At 43.6% G+C, this 21,155-nt stretch overlaps 1 protein-coding gene and 1 long non-coding RNA gene across 3 annotated transcripts in view; one reads left to right on the forward strand and one right to left on the reverse strand.

The window, feature by feature from the left end:
- The window catches only part of LOC147024106 (uncharacterized), an 83,769-nt gene extending 76,898 nt beyond the window's left edge, over positions 1-6,871 (reverse strand). For both annotated transcript variants that reach the window (XR_015058870.1, XR_015058871.1), the window contains exon 1: positions 6,735-6,871. This is a non-coding gene — a long non-coding RNA (uncharacterized LOC147024106). The remainder of the gene's footprint in view (positions 1-6,734) is intronic.
- Positions 6,872-6,916: 45 nt separating this feature from the next.
- The window catches only part of LOC147024108 (protein APOLTP-like), a 95,592-nt gene continuing 81,353 nt past the window's right edge, over positions 6,917-21,155 (forward strand). Inside the window, exon 1 of the mRNA XM_085883691.1 lies at positions 6,917-7,034. The gene's annotated coding sequence lies outside the window, so the exon portion shown is untranslated. The remainder of the gene's footprint in view (positions 7,035-21,155) is intronic.

Below are 21,155 nucleotides of genomic sequence, written 5' to 3' on the forward strand. Positions count from 1 at the left end.
TCCTTTGGAAATTCCCTGGGCAAGCCTAGGCAAGCCTTCATTGGGAAATTTTTCAAAACCATAACATCCTGTAATTTTCTAGTGATTTCTTTGTGAGTCAGAGATGAACTGGAAATGATGTAAGAGTGGGCGGGGCTTAGCAAAAGTAGGCGGAGCTTAGGAAAAGTGGGCGTGGCTTAGAAAAAAATACCTTATGAAAAGTGGGCGGAGCTTAGCAAAAGTGGGCGGGGCTTAGGAAAAGTGGGCGTGGCTTAGAAAAATATCTTATGAAAAGTGGGCGGAGCTTAGCAAAAGTGGGCGGAGCTTAGGAAAAGTGGGCGTGGCTTAGAAAAATTACCTTATGAAAAGTGGGCGGGGCTTAACAAAAGTGGGCGGGGCTTAAAGAAAAGTGGGCGGGGCTTAACAAAAAATAACCTGTGGCTCAGGAGGTGGTCAAACAAGAGCATTAAGAGAAGTTTATCATTTCATAATGGCACAAATGGGGTATCTTAAAAAATATAAAGATTCAAATGTTTTGTTTGTCAATATTTTAGATGGGGATTATTGTGCAAAGAAAATTAAACTATTGAAGGAATTTGAGAATGAACAAATCTTTATAGGTTCAATGAGTGAGCTGTTCAACCCCCAGGTGTTCAATTCAATGAGGTTCAACCTCCAAGTTAAAAGGGGAGACAAATAAATATACCTTGGGATAAAAAGGGGATTTATTTTTAGGGAAAAAAAATATAAATCGCTGAAAATCCCCCATTCATTTACATGGGGAAAAGTGAGCCAGAATCAGTATTCTTACCCTACTCATGCAAATATGATATCTATATAACTAGATACATAAAAAATATATTACTATGTATATATATATATATATATTATATATTTTATATATATATATATATATATATATATATATATATATATATATATATATATATATATATATATATATATATATATATATATATATATATATATATATATATATATATATATATATATATATATATATATATACACTACCAGTGAAAAGTTTTAGAACCCCCCTATTTTTCCAGTTTTAACTGAAATTTATGCAGTTTAATGTTTCAAATGTACTCTGAAATTAAAGCATGTAACAAATAAACAATTGCAGATAAAAAAAGACATCATGGAATCGTTTTGTTGAACAAAATTTAATCTAAGATTTTGACTCATCAAAGTAGCCACCTTTTGCAGATATAACAGCCAAACATACTCGTGGCATTCTTTCCACAATGGAAATCAAATATTGTTTGGAAAGTTCTTCCCAACACTGTTGCAGAAGTTCCCACAAATGTGTTGCACTTGAAGGTTGCTTTGCTTTCACCCTTCTTTCCAGTTCATCCCAAACCAGCTCGATGGGGTTTCAGTCTGGAGACTGGGCTGGCCATTTCATGATTTGAAGCCAACCGTCTTGTTCTTTTCTTCTAAGGTAGTTCTGACATAGCCTGGAGGTATGTTTTGGGTCGTTTTCTTGCTGTAGGATGAACCCCTGACCAACGAGGCATAGACCAGAGGGTATTGCATGGTGCTGCAAAATGCTGTGGTTGCCCTTTTGGTTCAGGGTGCCAGTCACTCTGTGCAAGTCACCGACTCTGGATCCAGCAAAAGAGCCCAAGATTATCCCGCTTCCTCCTCCATGTTAAACAGTTGGTGTCACACACTGAGGAACCATCCTTTCGCCTACATGACAGTGTACAAAAACTCTGCATGATGAAGCGAAGATTTCAAATTTTGATTCATCAGTCCATAAGACCTTCCAGTTTTCAGTAGTCCACTGTAGGTGCTTCATGGCCCAGGCAAGCCTTTTTTTCTTATTTTGCCATCTTAGCAATGGCTTTCTTACTGCCACTTGACCTGTCAAACCTGCAGCTCAAAGTCTTCTCTTCACAGTTGAAACTGAGACTTCCCTACTTCGACCAGTGTTAAGCTGTGCTTGAAGCTGCTGTCCTGTGAGCCACCTATCACGCAAGCTGTTGACTCTCAAAAACTTGTCTTCTGATTGTGTTGTGGCTTTGGGTCTGCCAGACCTCTTCCTGTCCAGCGTTTCCTCCAGTTTCCAAGTGCCTTTTGATGGTGTAGGAAACTGTACTCACTGGCACCTTGGCTTACTTTGCAATTTCTCTGGATGGTCTGTCTGGATAAAGGAAAGACCTCCACTTTGAAGGGTGAAAATGGTCTGACTGTCTTCCTTTGTTAATTGTCTTTTTCTCGCCATTATGATAGCAATAAACTACTTCCTGCAGTGCAATATTGTCCAAATAATGCTTCAGAGGGTGTAGCAACACAGTAAGTTCCAACACTGCTTTTATACAGACAGAGGGTTTGTAACTAATCAACAAAAACTGGGACACCTGTAGGAATTGTTTGCATCAACTTTCAAGGCTTAATTTACTTCCATTGCTGCAGAACAGTTGCAGTTACTAACCCAATACTTGTTCCCTGAAAGGGCCTTTTTAACAACTCTGAAATTTGCATTATTTTTCAGTTTTTGGTGACCAAAACTTTTTTTTAAACCTCTGGCAGTGTACTGCTTAGCTTTGTACCATTTCAGGTTATTCACTGGACTTGAACTGCTTAAATTTCAGTAAAAACTGGAAAAATGGGGGTGTTCTAAAACTTTTGACTCATTGTCTGTATCTGTGTCTCTGTCTGTGTCTCTGTGTCTATATATATATCTTCTTCTTCTTTCGGCTGCTCCCGTTAGGGGAGACCGCAGCGGATCATCCGTATGATCCACAGCATGGTTTGGCACATGTTTTACGCCGGATGCCCTTCCTGACGCAACCCTGGTTGCCTCTTACGACACAGTGATATGATACACCTATTTTAACCAAGGTATACACCGGCCCAGTACACTGGTACTCATTTCGCCGACCTCGGAAGGATGACAGGCTGAGTCAACCCCCTGGTGTATTAATTCAGTGGTCCAACGGGGCTTGAACTCAGGACCTTTTGGATCCCAAGCTGCTGCCCTAACCACTGCGCCAACACCAGGCTTCATATATATATATATATATATATATATATATATATATATATATATATATATATATATATATATATATATATATATATATATATATATATATATATATATATATATATATATATATATATATATATATATATATATATATATATATATATATATATATATATATATATATATATATATATATATATATATATATATTTTTTTTGTGAAGGACTTCAGAATTGGATCCGCCGAATGCATACAAATAATGAGGTCCTCAGACAGTTATTTCCATAAATGCATGTCCAGGATAGACCCATCCCCATGTCTGGTGGGATTCAAACTTTGATGCATTGGTAAAGGGTATAAAACAGATTCCCTTTCTTATGGGTTGGCCTTTTTCTCTTTGTGACACATTCATGCACCCGAGATTTCCGTTAGCCCAATGAAGGCTCATCTACTCCAATTCCATCAGGCCACATTGGCTTGGAGGTGGACAATTTATTTACACTTTGGACTTGCAGGGCATTTGATAAAGCACACCGTGGGCTTTTCCTGAGCAGTTATTCTGACAGTCAAATACAGCTGTAGATCATTTATCTCACCCACCTATCTTTTATCGATGTTCGACACCCACCTCTTTCACCGACGCTGACGTTCAACTTTTTTCATCGCGTTTGGCTCCCCATTTGGCAGCTCTATGGATACTGGCTGGGTAGTATTCATGTCGGGCTGAACGAGGAAGGAATGATCATGAGGTTGACGGTTGGTCACGTGCAACGATGCGCCAATGGGCACGGTGGATTTGGCTGAAGTCTGCTTGAGGCTCTGCCCAGACTGGTCGCCTATAAAAAGGACAGGAGGACCGTTTTACTGACAGTTTTGTGACAGCTGGGTAGCGGTTATTTTCAGCTCCAGTGAGTTTTTCCAGTCAGACGGTTGGTGAGCTGGTGACAGTCTTACAGCATTACAGCCCTGACCACTGATGACAGTTTTTGACAGTTGGTGGCAGCTGGTTACAACTCCTCATAGTGCCACACAGTGCCACACAGTGCCAATCAGTCCCTCACAGTCCCTCACCATGTCTCACAGTGCCTCACAGTGCCTCACAGCGCCTCACAGTGCCACACAGTGCCTCAGTTCCTCACAGTTCCTCACAGCTGTCCGTTGGAGGTGGCTCCTGGTGGCTCCTGACAGTGGGTCACGGTTGGACCGTTCCTGCTGGTTCTGTTCATTCCTGATTGTTGTGTCGTAAAATCAGCCAACACTTAAATCCTTTGGTTCAATCCTTTAATGGTGGCTCTCACCTCCTTCACTCCTCACAGCTCGCTGACGTCACTCTCGGTTCCGCCTCGTCAGTTCCGGCTCATCATGCATGCATTAATAATCATGCAACTCCCAATACCACATATTCCTTTTTTCGTGAAAATAACTGGTGATGAACCCCCTCCCACCCCACCCCCCTCCCCCCCAAAGAAATAATAAAAGCAAGCATGTCACATGACAAAGTCGTTGGTCCATTCAGCGGCTTGACAATATCTCGTCCCACGATGAAAACCTGGGGTAAAAACTTGTGGAGGCATTTGCTGGACAGAGCTATGTGCCCTATAGTCCTCAGAACGTTTAGTACTTCCAGCAGAAAGTCCATTTGAGGTCTCAATTGCAGGTGCTAGATGAATTGCATTCCACACTTTCCCATCAGATAGTCTGTAGGAAGCAGGACCTCTCTGTTCACTGATCTTAAGGGGTTGGGTAAACTTGTTTTGACCTTTCTGGTGAAGTCCAGGGCATTCTAAATGGTGTTTAGGCTCATGTCCTTTTCTGAGATCATGTGACCCAGAAAAGAAAGTTCAGCCTTCCTGAAATGACATTTGTCATAATGCAGTATTAAGCCTGCTTGATCAATACAATTCAAAACAGCTTGAAGACATTCCTCATGTTTCTCAGGAGATGAAGCATACACAATTATGTCATCTAGGAAACATTGGACGCCCTCCTGGCCAGCTAAGATCTGTGACATCATTCACTGGAATGCACTGGGAGCAGAAGCAAGACCATAAGGAACACGGCAAAAATGGAAAAGTCCCTCGTGTGTGATAAAAGCCGTAAGGTCTCCGCTTTCCTCATGCAAGGGCACTTGATGATATGCACTCTGAAGATCAAGAGTAGAAAACATTCTCGCTCCCCGAAGTTCTGCGAATACCTACTCAATATGCGTGAGTGGATGACTGTCTATTACGATCACCTTATTGGGTTCACGAAGATCTACACACAGTCGTACACCTCCCGTTTTCTTATGCGTAACGACAATAGGTGAAACCCATTAGGAAGAGTGAATTCTCTCAATGATACCCGCTTCTTCAAGCGTTTTCACTTCTTGCGAGACGGCATCACGAACAGCAAAAGGTAAATGGTGAAGCTTTTGCTGGATTGGCACCACATCGGGCCTCATCTTCACTCTGTGTACAAATCCTTTTGCATAGCCTGGGGTTCCCGTGAGGTTAGGATTAGATGTCTGCCAAACCGATGTTTGATGCACAGAGGTACTTCGCACTGATGCTGGAGTAACACATCCATGAACAATATTCAGTCCGAGAGCGGTGAAGAGGTCCATGACGAGTATAGGTGTTCCAGAAGGAACAATAAAAAAATCAGCAGGCACAGAAACATGGTTGTGTCGCACCTGCACTTGAAGACAACCAACTACAGAGATCGACTCTTTTTTTAAAGTAAGTCACTGAGTGTAATTTTGGTTATCTGCAAGAAGTGCATTCTTGAAATGCTCCAGGTAGGTAGACTCTGGAAGTATGGAAACGACTGAACTTGTATCCACCAGTAATTTAGTTGAGCATGCCTGTCCATCAGATGTGCAAAGATGAACATCACAAAAGAGGTTCCCTCTAATTTGTTCAGAGGTTTGTGTGTTTATGCTTAAAACAGTCGCATCTGGCACAGTCACTTCCCGCACTTGGTATCCGCGGTCTTTACTGCGACATTCTTGAGCAAAATGTCCACTTTTGCCACACTGCCTGCAATTTACATCTTTTGCAGGGCACTTGGGGAAATTGGCTAAGTGCATTGCAGATCCACAACGATAACAAGTACTCTCTTGGCGTACCTGTCAAGCTTGTGAGAATGTTGAGTTTGCAGGTTCATTTGATGTGTCCCTGTGGATGGGGTCGCGTCTGTATTGCCCCACGCTGGTACGTGCTGGTATTGTATTTACATCCTGAAAGGACGTCGATGTGACGCATGTAAAATTGCTTTTGCTTCCACCAAGGCCGATTCGATTTGTCCGCCATCACGAGGGCTTTCTGCAGTGTAAGCTTCCATTCCAAAAGCAACCGTTCACATATACGAGCTGTAAGGGTTTTTTTTTTCCTCGAGCTGATCTCGTATCATTTCATCAGAGAGATTTTACTAAACCCACAATTAACCGCAATCTCACGTAAAGCAGCAACGAACTGAGCAGTCGATTCACCCGGCCTCTGTGCTCGTTGAGGAAACTTATATCGTTCAAAAACAACGTTCACCTTCGGCATGAAAAAGATTGTTAATGCACCGACAGTAGCAGAGTACGTGTCCCCATCAACTGGGAGAGTGTAGAATAAATGCTGCCCTTCAGTTCATAGGCAGTGTATAAGCAATGCGCGCTTCCTTGCATCAGAAAGTGCGTTGTCATTTACCGCCAGCATGAAGTTCTCCAACATGCGCATCCATGAGGTAAAAGGTATCGAAGGCTCACCCGGACTTGGTAAGACTGCAGCAGGTGGTGTGAGAGCAAGGCGAGCCATCCTCCTCGTCAATATGTTGTGTCGTAAAATCAGCCAACACCAAAATCCTTTGGCTCAATCCTTTAATGGTGGCTCTCACCTCCTTCGCTCCTCACATCTTGCTGACGTCACTCTCGGTTCCGCCTCGTCAGTTCCGGCTCATCATGCACACATTAATAATCGTGCAACTTCCAATACCACACTGATTCTTGGCTTCCCTGGTTCCTGGAGGTGACGATGTGAAGCCGATTGGTGTTCAAGCCTGTTTGCAGGTTGGTGCACGGTGAGGCAGGGTACTGGCAGCGAACCAAGGCACGCTCATACATTTTGGGACATTCGATTTGACGCATCACGACTTCTACCTTGTTAAGCCGAGACCGGATTTCTTCCCCCTGATTGATCTGCTGGGTACCCTTGTCTTGTGTTTAATTGTTAAGTAAGGCATAGTGATAAGCATCTGTAATTTGTCTATTTTTCTGTTAATGTATGTTTAATTGTTTATTTGTTTAAAATTATTTTCATTGATTTGAATTCACCTATTTTCACCACAAGGAATCAAGGCAAAATGAAACGGTGGACACTGAAACTCGTGGTTAACTGAATGGCGTTTGTACCATGCAACCCACCGTACCACGACGCTAATTGTGAGCGGTGGCCCCAGGTCCGGCTCTTCTGTGGAGAAATGGGGATTAACCCCCTCATAACACACTCGGTACCCGTGGCCGTTACTATATATATATATATATATATATATATATATATACACACACACACAACTCCGCCTGTCATCCTTCCGAGGTCGGCAAAATGAGTACCAGTATATTGGGCCGGTGTATACCCCGCTTAAAATAGGTGTACCATATCCCTGTGTTGTAAGAGGCGACCAGGGTTGCGTCAGGAAGGGCATCCGGCGTGAAACATGTGCCAAATCACTATGCGGATCATACGGATGATCGGCTGTGGCGACCCCAAACGGGAGCAGCCGAAAGAAGAAGAAGAAGATATGTATGTATGTATGTATATATATATATATATATATATATATATATATATATATATATATATATATATACACACGAGCCAAACCCGCGCTCTGCGCGAAGTTTCGAAAGTGAGGGTTCGTTTGGACGTCATTATCTCCACTGTTCACAATGTGATTTATCGAATTTCTTTATATACAATGTTTATTGTTACATTTTTTTGTGTCAAATTCACCTTCTGAGGTAGTCAGCATGTGCAGAAGAGGGTTTTACATTGCAGATGCTGTTTTCTCAAAGTGGCATTACACCTCTCAGCCAGGCCCATTGCTGGGGGGGGGCATTTGGGTGCAATGTCCCCCATGGTGCATCTGGTGCCCCCCCCAACTTGCACGCCACCCATTTATGCCCTGTTGCACCCTGTGAACAACTTAGTGTTTAAGGACGAGCGCCCACTGTTAACTCCTTGCTGTTTAAGAGTTCACCTGTGTGAACTAAAACCCTTATTACAGATGTTCAACGTGATGAATAATAAAGCCTTCTTGGATAAACTGTTCTTTAATAATATCCTTCTTTGAATAAGAGTCAAGAGATAAGTATGCGCTTACCAACGCATCTCCAAAAGCAATTGGCAAGACAATACAGTCCAAGCCCACAAGATAAAAGATAATAACGCAAGCACCAACACCAGCAGCCAAGACGACAGACAACCGCAAGACCTCCGGTTCTGGGTTTGGAGCATTAGCAGGTCTCCTTGAGGGCTACCTGCTGACGATCTCAAAGTTAAGTTTCTGGTCGTTATCTGTCCCGTTAAAACTGTTTATTTTCTCACCTGTATGTTACTGTGTGTTCCCAGTTCGGTTTTGTTTCAAAAATCGTGCTATTTTGTGAGATTTCGTCGAACTTGTCTTACTGGGTGCTTGAGGCCTATCCTTGAGGCTTGAGGCCGACCCTTTGTTCCCCTCGGTGTACGATCGTATTTATTTGTTTTTTCTCCCCATTATCTTCAATTTCTATCTTTCCCACTTTCTTAATGTCCCCCATCCCAATGAATCACTATTTCTTATCTAAAAAAAAAAAACCGCTACCTTTCTCTGATTCTTCTTCATCTTCTTCATCTTCTTCATCTTCTTCATCTTCTTCATCTTTTTCTTCCTCCTCTTCTGCTTCTTCATCTTTTTCTTCCTCTTCTTCTTCCTCGTTTTTTTTTCTGCAACACCTCCATGACCTAATCTGTTGAAAACTCTCTCAAACATTAATAATATTAACAAAAACGATCTCTTGTGATGCTTCATCTTCCTCTCACATGTGTTGTACTCTTTACTGTATCAGAATGCACTGCTCTTATGCTATTTAAACAGACTGCTCTCAATTCGACCTTTCCTTCATACCTTGCCTAAAAAATCCAACTGTTACAGCGTTTCTTCTCTCCATTCTCTGAATTCGCCTTAAATGCATTCATCAAGAATTGTGTTAAATCGCATAACTGACCTAAAACTTAAAAAAAAACCCAGTTTGCTATGAATGTTCGCTTTCCATCAACCATTCTTTTTTTCCAACTTCAGTGTCAACTCACTCCTCTCACCCCTCACTCTCAAAGCAACCATCCCACTCTTCTCCCTCCAAGCCTCCCTCTCACCTCTCTCAAAAACTCCCCCCTCACCTTTCTCCCACCACTCATCCCCCTCCCTCCTCCTTCCCAAAGTTCCCCCTCCCATCCACGAAGCTGCCTCCTTCCACTGCCCTCTCACCTCCAACTCTTCACTCCACCTCCTCAAATCCTCAACTGCCTTCTTCCCCCACTCTTGTCCCTCCTCGCCCCCAGCACCACAGAGCCTTTTCACCTCCTCATTCGGCCCCCTCCCCTAGCTATTCTGCAATCCCCCACACACTTTCAACAACACTCCTTACCTCCCCCCATCATCCATTGTCCTACCCTCCCCCTCCCCTCCCCTGCACCCAAAAACTCGTCCCCTCCCTCTTCATTAACAGTGTGGACCTCAAATATCCGGGGCCTTCGCTCAAACCTTTCAGATCTTTCCATACAGGTTGCCACTGACAAACCAAAATTAATCTGCCTTACAAACTGTCCTCCCCCAAGACGTGTCTGACTCACAAGTATCTCTCCCTGGTTACTCCCTCCTCCGGTTTGACAGACCTGAGCCTCGCCCTGTTGGAGGAGTTGCTCTCTTCATCAAAGACTCTATTCCTCACTCTCCATGCACTGCCCTCACTCCCCCACACCCCCAGGAATACCTCTGGCTAAGGCTTCCCCTCAACTCTCACCTCGTGTTTATATGTGTACTGTAACGTCCACCTCACAGTGATGACTCGATCTACACCGCATTATCTGAAAACATGGACCAACTTCTATCTTCTCATCCAAACTCTCTCTTCCTCATATGTGGCAACTTCAATTGTCATCATGCCAGTTGGCTAGGTGTGGGTACCTCTGTCACCTGTCATGGCACCACAGCAAAAGCTTTCTGCAACTCATTGGGACTGACTCAATCGGTCAACTTCCCTACCTGAATCTCAACCAATGGTACTCCAGCTCTTCGGGATCTGATTTTGACAAATTTCCCTGACAATACCTGCTACTCTTCCTCCGCTCCAATGGGTTCTTCTGACCATGTCCTTGTCAAAGTGGACATCTCTCTGGCTATTATCAGAGAACCACCTCACCGCCGTCGAGTCTGGCATCTCACTCAAGCCGACTGGCAGGGTTTCCAAGCAGCCCTCAAACTTATAGACTGGTCGCCTATCTCTACTTTCTCCAACATCAACTCATCCTGGGAATTCTTTCAAAGAAACGTGCTCTCCCTCATGCACAGATTTATCCCCTCTCGTCTACAGTTGTCCTACCCTTCCTCCTGCCCTTGGTTCACTGAAGCTTGTTATGAGGCAGTTGTCCTGAAACAACTTGCCTTTGCCTCATGGAAAGCAAACCCAACTGAGGGCAATCTCAGTTCCTTCCATAAAGCTCGGAACAAGTGTGTATCTACCCTCAGGAGAGCCAGAAAACAACATCTTTCTCATGTCAAGTCTGAACTCTCAAACCTCTCTCCCTCCTCAGAAAATCCTGGTGGCATCTAAACAAATCTGTTTCTGGTGTATGTTCCCCCTCTATCCCCTCCCTTACCTCAAATTGCAACACTGCTGATACCGCACGTGAAAAAGCTGAATGCCGAAACTCGGCGTTTGCAGCTAAATCTTGTGTCCAAAACCCATCACTTTCTGTACCCAGCTTACCCAGTCGCACCCAACTGTCCCTGGACTCTGTCCTCTTCTCCTGACAAGGTGGAGAGCTTGCTGTCAAACCTCGACTCAGATTCTGCAACCGCTCCAGACGGCATCAGCCCACATGTCCTCAAAGCCTGCTCTTCTGCTCTTGCTCACCCTCTCTCTGTTCTATTCACCCTCTCATTTGCTCAAGGCCATCTGCCATCTTCTTGGAAATCAGCAAACATCACTGCCCTGCACAAAAAAGGTGCAAAAACAGATCCCTGCAACTACAGACCAATCAGCCTTCTCCCAATTATCAGCAAGGTTATGGAATCCATCATCGCTTCAGACATCAAATCCTTCCTCTTCTCCAATGGCTTGATTTCTGATCATCAATTTGGTTTCAGACCAGGTCACTCTACCCTGGATATGCTGCTTCTGCTCTCCCAACAATGGATGGAAGCCCTCAATGCCAGACAGGAAATCCGAGCCATATCCCTGGATATGTCACGTGATTTTGACACAGTCTGGCACCCTGCCCTGCTCACCAAACTCTCTTCCTATGGTATCCAGGGCCATCTCCATTCATGGCTCGCAGACTTCCTCTCCTGTCGCAGTCAACGTGTGGCCCTAAATGGAGTTCTTTCATCCCCCCTTCCTCTCCAGGCTGGAGTTCCTCAAGGTCTCGTTCTGGGCCCTGTTCTTTTTCTGGTTTTCATCAATGAGCTCTCCGACTCTCTGTAAACTCCTCTATATCTCTTTACTGATGATTCCACCCTCTGCCGTACCATCGGTCATCCCTCAGACCAGCAAGCAGCAGCTTCTTCGCTCACTGCTGATCTGGATAAAATCACAAACTGGTCCAACACGTGGAACATGTCTTTCAATCCGGACAAATCTCACACTCTCACTATGTCTCTTCGAAAGGACCGTTTAGAACCCCCTCCCCACCCCTATCTACTTTCTCAACAATCCTCTGGAAGAAGTCCTTTCTTTCAAGCTTCTGTCTATCTCACTATCTCACTATCTCCCATGTCCTTTCCTGGGAAAGCCACATTTCAAACCTCGCCTCCAAAGCCAGTCGCCGAATGGGAATCCTCCATCGTGCAAGGTCCTTCCTCGGCCCACCTGAGCCCCTGACCACTTACAAAGCTTTTGTCCGCAGCCTGATGGAGTACTGCTCTCCACTCTATGCTGGTGCTCCTGCCTGCCACCTTTCTCGGCTTTACTCTGTAGAAACCAAGACATTTCGGATCATTGGCATCTCCCGCAATGATGCTGAGTCTTTGGGCCTCTCACTCAATCACCGCAGGTTGGTCGGTGGTCTTTCTGTCTTCTACCGTCTCCTCTCCAGCCTCGCCCCCCCCGCTCTCTCTGCGATTTGTCCCCACCACATTTCCGTAGGGCACTCAAGGTCCGCCAACAACCCCCTTCTGGTGAACTACCAAAATCACGAATCACTGCTCACCTTCACTCTTTCATTCCTCTTTTTTCCTGCCTTTGGAATAAACTCCCTCACTCTATTCATTCCCATTCCTCCCTCCAGACCTTCAAAACAGCTGTTCACTACCAACTCTTATCATCCCCCATCCAAATCCTCGATCTTTTATACTCCCGATAATCCACCCAAGCCCACCTCCTTCAAATTCCCTGCTTTCCTTCCTGAAAGTTCCTGTAATGTCCATCTTCTATTCCCCATGTTCCCCGTCCCATCCCTCTCCTTTCCACAGATCTCCAAATGTCTCTGTTCCCCACTATTTTGTCCTTCCCACTCCCTCCCCTCTGTCTCATGCCCCACTTGATTTGTGTTGTGTGTTCGCTCTCATAGCAGCCTTGACAAGGTATACAAAAAAAAAGACCTCGTGTCGAATGTCGATGCTGTGGGTGGTTATCTATATATATATATATATATATATATATATATATATATATATATATATATATATATATATATATATATATATATATATATATATATATATATATATATATATATATATATATATATATATATATATATCCGTCATGGATCATTTAGTTTTAAGAATAGCCAATCAGCGTATTCGATATGGAGGGTCTATTAAGCAGGTTACCTGATTGGTTGTAAGTTAGGTATAAATGTAATATAGTCATAATATGATAATATGAATAAGGAAAAGACATAAACAAGCCGGTAGGCAGACATGGGAAGTCGACTACCCAATAGAACCTGACGCGATGGGCCCGTTCGATGGAGAATGACCTGAGGATTAAGCACAAGAAAATTCGTGATTCTACCTTCAAGGGTTAATGCTGCAGATTTATTTTTCGTTAAAATACCCCCACATTTCGAGGTTTTTCGGCCGTTGCTAGGCAACGGAGGGGTCCATAGCAACGGTTCTTTCTCACACAGAACTGGGATATACCATGAACCTACCATACCAGTTTCATGTATATCTGACTCATAGTCTCTGAGATATAACGAACTTCGTTTTTTGATTGTTTTCGACCAGGGTTCATCAAAGTCTATGTTCTCCGACAGTTTTCATAGGATCCGGCTGGATATTTTTGACAATATGGCTGAATGTACTGCCCACAGTCGGTCATGGCCCAATTTTTGATTTTCGAAAAAATAATTTTTTTATGATTTTATAAAAATTTCAAAGTCCCGTTGCTGGGCAACCAAAGGGGCGTTAGCAACCAGTACCTACGCGGCACAACGATGTCATAAACTGGTCCCACCACCCAAATTTCATCAAAATCGAACAACTGCAAGGGGGTCAAAAACCCCCGACAAACACACACACGGACAGACTGACACCACGACCAACAAATAAGGGTAGATCAATATATCAAAAAAAAAATTTAATCGTAAAAATAATATTTTTCGAAATTTTTTTTTTTCGACTCGATCGACTACCCAATTTACATACTTAAAGATGAAATGCACCGCGTGACCTTCACAACCCTCCATCTTTCAAAAGTAATTTTATTATAAAAATTAAAAATGTGTGTTTGCAATCGTGCTTACATTTGAAATTTTGCAGATAAAACCTGTTTTTGGTGCATGCATCATTTGATATATAAAACCGTCAACCGTCAAATGTCGCGAGTCGTGAGATTAGTGACACGAGTCACGATGGACGAGTCACGGAGAGTCACGAGGGACCAGTCAGCAGTAGAAAAAGACATGAATATACGAAAATGGCTAAGAAAAGGAAAAAGGTTGCGGTTGTGGTTGCTGTTGTGGTTGTGGTCAGCACCCGCCATGGTCAGCTGCTTTGTATTTCTGATGTTTAAGTTAAATGTTGTGTTTGGTGCTATGCATATCCCATATCTCGTGCTTTGTGCATAAGCTTACCTCTGTGTAATTGACTGCTTTAAATGCGGACTTTGTGGTATCTTCAGGCTGGTCGTATTTGCTGTTGATAGTTTAACGTGATGATCGCAGATCATAGCCTACTGTATCTTATTTGAAAGTGCACTGATTCTGGTGCCAACCTCCCCCGTTTAGTCATTGTATCTCTGGTATATTAATTTTCTAATGCCAATTCTTGACAACACCTTGTATAAGTGCACCTGAATTGGTGCCAATTGTCTAATCATTGAATATCTGCATTGTGAATGTGCCACTTTGTTGCGGCTCTCCTGCATTCAAATAATTTAGGCCAAAAACATCGGTACATATTAAATCTAGCTGAGATCAATTTGGTTAATATCCGACTGCAACCTCAGTATAGATGTGTCAATGCTGCATGAATACAATAGCATACCGGGTATAATATTAAATATGGACCAACTTCTATCTTCTCATCCAAACTCTCTCTTCCTCATATGTGGCAACTTCAATTGTCATCATGCCAGTTGGCTAGGTGTGGGTACCTCTGTCACCTGTCATGGCACCTCAGCAAAAGACTTCTGCGACTCATTGGGACTGACTCAGTCAGTCAACCTCCCAACCCAGATCACAACCAATGGTACTCCATCTCTTCTGGATCTGATTTTGACAATTTTCTCTGAAAATATCTGCTGTTCTTCCTCCGCTCCAATCGGTTCTTCTGACCACGTACTTGTCAAAGTGGACATCTATCTGGCTGTTATCACAGAACCACCTCAGCGCCATCGAGTCTGGTATTTCACTCAGGCTGACTGGCAGGGTCTCCAAGCAGCCATCAAACTTCTGGACTGGTCTCCCATCACTACTTTCTCCAACATCACCTCATCCTGGGAATTCTTTCAAAGAAACTTGCTCTCTCTCATGCACAGATTTAACTCCTCTCATCTTCAGTTGTCCTGCCCTTCCTCCCACCCATGGTTCCACTGAAGCTTGTGGTGAGGCAGTTGTCCTGAAACAACTTGCCTTTGCTTCATGGAAAGCAAACCCAACTGAGGGCAATCTCAGTTCCTTCCACAAAGCTCGGAACAAGTGTGTATCTACCCTCAGGAGAGCCAGAAAACGACATCTTTCTAAGCTCAAGTCTGAACTCTCAAACCTCTCTCCCTTCTCCAAATCCTGATGGCATCTATTCAAATCTGTCTGGTGTATCCTGCTCCTCCATCCCCTCCCTTACTTCAAATGGACACACTGCTGATACAACATGAGAAAAGGCTATGTGCCTAAACTTGGTGTTTGCATCTTAATCTTGTGTCCAAAACCCATCACTTTCTGTACCCACCTTCCCCAGTCACACCTAACTGTCCCTGGAATTTGTGTCCTTTTCTTCTTTCAAAGTGGAGAGTTTGCTGTCAAATCTCGACTCAGATTCTGCAACCGGTCCAGATGGCATCAGCCCACATGTCCTCAAAGCCTGCTCTTCTGCTCTTGCTCACCCTCTCTCTGTTCTATTCACCCTCTCATTTGCTCAAGGTCATCTGCCATCTGCTTGGAAATCAGCAAACATCGATGATGGATGACGTGTCGTTTTCGACTATGTCGATTGGTTCAATTGCCGATGGACGCGACTGTGGGCAGTGAGACCAGCTTTGTTTGCTGGTCGGAGCTTTCGTCCACAGTTGCATACAGCACAACGGAAACCAGTTTCCACTGCCTTGGATGGATCCTTCCGCCACAGTCGCTTTTGCACAATCTCATGCTCCCGAACTTTCTCAAACTTTTGCACCCGGGTGTGTACTCTTCCCCTCCACTGCGAACGATTCTTGACAAGTTGTTCCCATGATGACTCAGGGATATCACACTTCCTCATTGTATCGGCCAACATGTCCTTGAAATGTTTCCTTGGTTTACCCAACTTTCTGGACCCATTTCTTAGCTCACCATAAAAGATTGACTTGGGTAAACGCAAGTCATTCATTCTGACTAAATGACCAGACCATTGCAGATGACGCTTTCGATTGATGCTTTCGATGCTACAGCACTTTGTTTTTGCCAAAATTTCGATATTCGAAACTTTTTCTTCCCAATTTGTTTTCAGGATGTTTCTCAAGCATCTTTGCTGAAAAGCTTCAAGCTGTCGGATGTGTCTACTGTACACCGTCCACGTCTCCGCTCCATATAGCAGTGTGCTAACAACTACTGCCCGATCGACTGCTATTTTGGTAGCAAGTTTAATGTCATGGCTATTCCAAACCCGTTCTCTGAGCCTGCCAAAAGAAGAGCTGGCTTTGGAGATTCTGCTGACAATTTCATGATCAAGCTGTCCATCATCAGACAAGATACTTCCGAGATATGGGAAAGTTTTGGTAGTCTTCAACTCTTCTCCATTGACAAGGATCGTGGGCGAGTGATTTGTAACACCTGGGGGTGGTTGATACATGACTTCCGTTTTCTTTGTGCTGATCGTTAGACTGAAATTAGAAGATGCGACTGCGAAAGCATTCATGAGCGATTGTAAGCCCTCCTTGGTATGGGAAAATAATCCGCAATCATCGGCAAACAGATCTCTAACAACCAGGTCAATGGTTTTGGTTTAAGCCCGGAGTCGACGCAGATTGAAAATGCCACCATCCATTCTAAATTTTATGTGAACACCGTTGTCATTTGTTTTCAAGGCTTCCTTGAGCATGGTTGCAATGAACAGCACAAATAAGTAAGGCACCACAACACATCCTCGCTTCACCCCATTGCTGATATTGAACGCCTCGGAGAACTTACCATCAGCAAACACTCTAGCTTGCATTCCATCATGTAGCTGTTTTAGCACTCTTACAAATTTCTGTGGGCACCCAATTTTGAGAAGAATTTGCCATAGCGCAACACGTGAGACTGTATCGAAAGCTTTAGTTACATCAACAAAACCGCATATAACCCAATATTCTGCTCGATGCACTTCTCCTGAAGTTGGCGAGCTGAGAACACCATATCCTTGGTACCACGGTAACCTCGAAAACCACACTGCGACTCCGAAACATTTTCGTCTGGAATTGAATTTACGAGACGTATCTGAAGAATTTTAGTTAGTACAGTATTTTGGAGCATGAACTGAGGAGGGAAATTCCTCTATGATTTCCACATTCCGAACGGCTGCCCTTCCGTTTGAAAATAGCAACAATGAGAGCATCCTTCAGTTGTTGGGGCACTTCTTTGTCTCGCCAAATATGACAATAGAGACTGTGCAGAGGTGTGATTAGAACTTCGCCACCATGTTTGAAAATCTCAGCTGGAATCCCATCTACACCAGGTGACTTGCCGTTTCATTACAAATTGATAGCCTTACGAATTTCTTGTTCAGTTGGTTCATTTGCAAGATGCTGAATCACAGGTTTTTGAGGCAGTTGGTGATCAACATGCAATGGTCAGTTGAGGAGCTCGTTAAAATGTTGCTGCCAGTGACCGAGTATCTCTGCCTGGGTGGTTAACAATTTTCTGCCGTCTTGAGATAGCAGGGGGGCACCACCGTGTCTAGAAGGGCCATACAGTTCTTTTATGGCATCATAGAAATTCTTTGAGTCATTTCAGTCTGCCAATTGTTGTATTTCCTGGGTTTTTCGGGACAGCCACTGGTCTTTCAACTTGCGCGTTTTATTTTGCAGCCACCTTTGACAAAGTTGGAGCTTCAATTTCGATGATCTTGTGTTACTGGATAGCCATGCTCTAAATGCTTGGTTTTTTGATGTCAATTATCCTCTGAATAATTACCAAATTATCTGAGAACCAGTCAGGTTGTTTCTTGGTTTTCAGTCCAAGCATCACCTTAGATGTGTTGTCGACCGTGTCACGATTACCGCCCTACTTAAAAAAAATGTGCAAAAAACAGATCCCTGCAACTTCAGTCCAATCAGCCTCTCCCAATCATCAGCAAGGTTGTGGATTCCATCATCGATTCAGACATTAAATCCTTCCTCTTCTCCAATGGCTTGATTTCCGATCTTCAATTTGGTTTCAGACCAGGTGACTCTAACCTGGATGTGCTGCTTCTGCTCGCCCAACAATGGATGGAGGTACTCAATGACAGACATTAAATCAGAGCCATATCCTGAGACATATCACATGCTTTTCACATGGTCTGGCACCCTGCACGTCTCACTCAACTCTCTTCCTATGGCATCCAAGGCCATCTCCACTTCTGGCTTGCAGACTTCCTCTACTGTCGCAGCTAATGTGTGGCACTAAATGAATTTCTCTCATCCCCTCTTCCTGTCCAGGCTGAAGTTCCTCAAGGCAGCGTTCTGGGCCCTGTTCTTTTTCTGGTTTTCATCAGTGATCTCTCCAACTCTGGAAAATCCTCTTTATCTCTTTGCTGATAACTCCACCCTTTGTCGTACCATCTGTCATCCCTCAGGATCCACCGGCAGGCCGCAGCTTCTTCGCTCTCTGCAGATCTGGATAAAATCACAAACTGATCCAACACGTGGATCATGTCTTTCAATCCTGACAAATCTCACACTCTCAATATGTCTCTCAAAAAGGACCGTTTCAACCCCCACCCCTCCCCCCCGACATCTACTTTCTCAACAATCCTCTTGAAGTCCTTTCCTTCAAGCTTCTGGGTCTCACAATCTGCCACGATCTTTCTTGGGAAAGCCACATTTCAAACTTGGCCGCCAAAGCCAGTCACCGACTGGGAATCCTTCGTCGTGCAAAGTCCTTCCTTGATCCACCTGAGCTCCTGACCACATACAGTATAAAGCTTTCGTCCACAGCCTGATGGAGTACTGCTCCCCCCTCTGGACTGGTGCTCCTGCCTCTCACCTTTCTCAGCTCCCTGCTGTGGAAACCAATGTTCATTTAGGATCATTGGTATCTACCGCGATGAGGCTGAGTCTTTGGGCCTCTCACTCTCTCACCACAGGCAGGTCGGTGATCTTTTTGTCTTCTACCGTCTCCTATCTGGTCTCGCACCTCTGCTCTGTCTGCGATATGTCCCCACCATATTTCTGCAGCACGCTCAAGGTCTGCCAAAAACCCCCTTCTGGTAAAACTACCAAAATCACGAATCACTGCTCACCTTAAATCTTTCATTCCTCTTTTTTCCCGCCTTTGGAACAAACTCCCTCACTCTCTGCAATCCCATGCATCCTTCCAGGCCTTCAAAACGGCTGTTCACCACCACCTCTTATATTCCCCCATCAAAATCCTCAATCTTTTCTCCCACCGTGAATCCACCCCAAACCCACCTCCTTCAAATTCTGTGCTTTCCTTCCTGAAAGTCCCTGTAATGTCCATCTTGTGCACCGTGTGCTCCCTACCTCATCCCTCACCTTTCCACAGATTTTCTCATGTCTCTGTTCCCCACTGTTTTGTCCTCCCCTCTTCTGCCCCTCTTGTCTCATGCCCCCTTGCTGCGCATTGTGCATTCGCTGTCATGTGAGTCTCGACAATGTATACAAAAAAAAATCATTCACATGCGAGCCATCCTCAGCATTAGTGAATATTTGATGTTAAAATGTACATGTGAATCATTCAATAGCTAATTCAACCTTATAGAGTGTGCCATGTCCCATATGTTTTTATCCACCTTGCATTTACGAGGGACTAAGGAATACGTTAAAAAAAAAAACTGAGAATAATGCATGAGAGCATATGAGAGCATACGAGAACAGGGTAAATAAATAATGTTGAAAAATTTTAGATTGAAAATTAATATTTGATTTTAACGTTGGTGTTTTTTTGTCTGTTGGCGAGCTAAGATGGATTGAGGATGGATTGAGGTGCTGAAGCGGTGCTCTGGCAGCAAGACACCCCAGAGTATCACCAGATATAAACTCAAAATGGATTTGTAAAGGTGTGAAAACTTAATTTGGAATAATAAATTCATATAAGTGTAAATTATTATGACAAAATATAAGAGAGTATGTTGAAAAAGTGAGCATTAAAACAATTGGGATTACTGTGAATTCATATGAGGAATAATAAACGGGTGTGAGTTGTATTCAGAGTTGTCAATTTCGAAGCATTCAAGGACAAAGCTATTGGCTATTGTGTCAAAACGTGTTCACGTATGTTTATGTGATTAACATCCATCCAACTGGGGACTTGCAAAAGGCTTTAATAGTTCGACTTGGAAGGAATTAGAGGCTTCTCAAAAGTTTGATCATCTTCAATGATATATGCCTTAATTATTATTATTTTTTTGCCATTTTATAACACCTTTAATAAAGGCCTTAAAAAGCAGCACCTGTGCCCTCTTGGATTCTTCACCACATTTTGGGTTCCACCAAGGTTCATTACATGGTTTCCATCAATACGGTTTACTGCAATCGCAGATCTCGATGGGTAACCCAGTTTATTATTTGACTACTAAATACTTCAGAAGCACTGTAATGAAATGTAGGAGTTTCTCATAGTTCTGAATCTAATGTCCTCCAAATTTCTCTTTCTCTTTCAACTATTTTCCTGTCTTTCTCTGTTTCATTATCTATCTCTCTAAGTAGAAGTGAATTCTTGCAGAATTTTTTATGTCAGGCTCACTTGGCTGTGCATGGATGGGTTTGAGGGTACTGGAGTAGCAGCTGAAACACGAATCCTATCCATGTTCCTCCTGATGACGCCATCTTTGCTCTTTGCTTCTTTGGGTTCCTTCTTGGTCTCTGTTTGATTTAGGTTTCATAATTGCGAGGGATGCTCTGGCAGGGTAGTATTAACTTGTACAGATGAAGATCCAATACATACCTATTTTGGGGGTAGGTGGGATAGGGGTGTTGGGAGGTCGGGGGGGGGGGTGGGTGTGGATAAAATGTGTCAAAGTATGATGAGTCTGAAATTGGTTTACAGAGTTAAAAGTGGGGAGGTTAAAAAAAAGTGAATTTTATATC

This window comes from Eptatretus burgeri, chromosome 6 (genome assembly GCF_056783735.1).
Source record: "Eptatretus burgeri isolate ZD-2024b chromosome 6, Ebu_testis_v1, whole genome shotgun sequence".
Classification (NCBI taxonomy): domain Eukaryota; kingdom Metazoa; phylum Chordata; class Myxini; order Myxiniformes; family Myxinidae; genus Eptatretus; species Eptatretus burgeri.